Source organism: Malurus melanocephalus, unplaced genomic scaffold, assembly GCF_030028575.1.
Source record: "Malurus melanocephalus ecotype Western Australia unplaced genomic scaffold, MMel_1.1 scaffold_313, whole genome shotgun sequence".
In the NCBI taxonomy this organism is placed as follows: Eukaryota; Metazoa; Chordata; class Aves; order Passeriformes; family Maluridae; genus Malurus; species Malurus melanocephalus.
This window is the reverse complement of record NW_026623545.1, coordinates 717,697-720,483: the sequence shown is the minus strand read 5'-3', so window position 1 is coordinate 720,483 and position 2,787 is coordinate 717,697.

The following is a 2,787-nucleotide window of genomic DNA, read 5'->3' as shown; positions in this document are numbered from 1 at the left end:
TTTACAGTACAGAAGAACATCTAAGTCATTGTACTTCAGTATTATTCTCCTTCTGACTCCCTCTCCTTATAGTAGAGTAAAATAATTTTTTTCTTTCTGTATACTGGAAATTTACAATAATGTAAACAAGATTTTTTTTAAATAAAATAATGTTGCAGAATGTTAGTTTATATTTATTATATGAGGAATAAGTTTTYGTAATTCACTCTTGAAATTGGATTTTATTTATATATGGTGCACTGAGCTAATTTCCTAAATTTTGGAAAGTTTATTTGCAAATAAAGGTAAATGTCAYTTAATTGCATATGAAAGCATATAGTCAAAGCCAGCTCTTAGAGTAAAATATTTATGTTAATAAAATATTCTAGTATTGTTTTCTAATTTGSATCTTAATAAATGCACTAAGGTTAGACAGTATCATATTTTAAATCATATGTTTTGAGAGGAATTTATTGCAGAAGAAAATCTACTAGATGTAATTAGAAAAGCAGGTTTTAGGAGAACAAAATTTGCACTTATTCAGAGCTGTCTATTTATCCCCAAAAATGCCTCAAAGATGATACAGAATAAGTTTTTGTGTCTTTAGAGATACACGCACACACATATTGTCTGTAYATGCATTACAGTCCATCAAATTTTAGCACTGTGTCTTTGCAATCAAACATCTGTTCCAGACATTATGGACCTATGTTAAACAAGTTGCTTATGCACTGAAATTGTTGAGTATTCAGCTGGTCATTATCTTTCAGCCTTGYAAAACATAACCAGTAATTAACCTGTAGCAATATAACATGTTTACCATCACTTTTTTTGTTCTCCTAAAACACTCAAAATTGTCTTTTCAGATTTTACATTTTTCTAAACTTATTTAAATGTATAACTCTTAGTTTCAAWTTTAGAAAAGAAAACAGTATTTTCTCTTGTTAAGCCGGTTTAAAATTGTCTCTCTTTTCCTTTCTGAAAAGCTAAGYGTACTGGCTGTGATAAATGTATTGCTATTTAGCAGCTAAGGCACATTGTTAAAAAGAAGATCCACTTGATATTTACCTGTGTCAAATCTTCCTTTTACATTTTTGGCTATTCAGAACTGACAGCTGCAGGAGCATTATTCTAAACTGATTTCACCTTCTCAACATATGTGGCAGTGTACCCTGTTTAATTCCACCCACCTGATGGGATATCTTATGGAACTCAACAAATTATTGAAAAACTTGGAGGAACTTATGCAAATATCTCTCTCTCCATATTTTTTTTAGACCTTAACAAAGAAACAGTTTGCTGACCAGTTACATTACATATGGAAGTTACTCTCAGTGAGGCTGTGTGTGAATGTCATCATGAATGACAGAGGGAAGGTTTCTCTATCAAAATACTTTTGAGAGGAAATAATGAGAAATAACACAATATTGTCTGTCCTCATGTACAAATAGCTTGCTTGTGTTTGCAATACTGTTTATTTTCTCTCATATGTATACTATACATGTATTTTATTTCTTTTTGTTTTCAYACTCATTCCCTGTTAAACATCAAGATCAGTATAATATTTTTAGAATGTTTTTTTCACTCGTTCAAGTACTGAAAACAGGTATTCCGTTAGAGCACACATATTCTTTATGACATCAAATACAGATTCATAAAGAAAAAAATCAAATCAGTGGGAGCTAAAAATGAGATTTCAGTTAAAAAATCTAATTCAACATTATGATTTCTGACATCAGATATGATGATAATATTATTGAACATTTGGAAAAGAAGATATGATCATTCAATATATATTTTAGTTGTGGGAGAAGTTATATTCAACAATATGAAGAAAACTAGTATGATTACAATGTGCTCCAGTAAAGAAACATTTTCAGAATACTTATTTTATTATAAGTCTTTTCTGAAAAGTTTTCATTCTGCAATTTACAGTAAACAAATCAGTAAACTAAATAATTCATAATGGGTAAAATTAAGAAGAAAGTTGTTGAAAGATCTCAATAAAGTAATCATTACAAATAGGATTGCAGTGAAGAAATAATTCAGTGTTTTGCTGAGTGATACCTGCTGTGAGCCTACAGCAGATTTAAGCCATGGGAGAGCTTGACATATGTGACAGCATGCCATTTTTTAGAAGTACAGCCTGGATGTCATCCCTGGGGAATGCTTCATTTGGCTCTAGTGGCAAAAGGAAATGCTGAGAAATGCAGGTTACAAATTGAGCAATCCCCCACTGTGTTATATACATTTGTGTCRGAGCCTATTACAACCCTTCCATTTATGTATGATAAAGCTGTGTCTGCTGTCATTCTACTGCAGTCGTTAAATATTCTCAGCATTGTGCAGTGATATTGCTAATTGAGAAAACCACCATTAAATGYATTTTATTTTCATTTCAGTAGATCACAGTGACAATTACAGTGGAACTGGAGTTTATGCCTCTGGCACATAATCACAATTTCCCCAACTTCCAAGCTTGCTGTCATTTGATATGCTCAATTCTGTATCATCATGATCTYAGACGTTGCCCATAGGAACCAAAATTATGAGAAAACTCTAGACACCCCCTCCTATCTCCATGAATCTTGACAATGAGATGGCTGTAATTTGAAAATTTCACAAGACATGTTTAAAGCACCACAAGCAACATTCAGTTCTTAATCTCTTCTAAATACAGGTACTGTTACACAGTGACAAGAACTGTCTAAAGGCACTGACTTTGTCAAGAGTTGTGGGGTGGAGAAACTATATTTAAAACTACTCCTCTGAAAGAAATATAAACATGTCTAATTAACAGATGAGGAA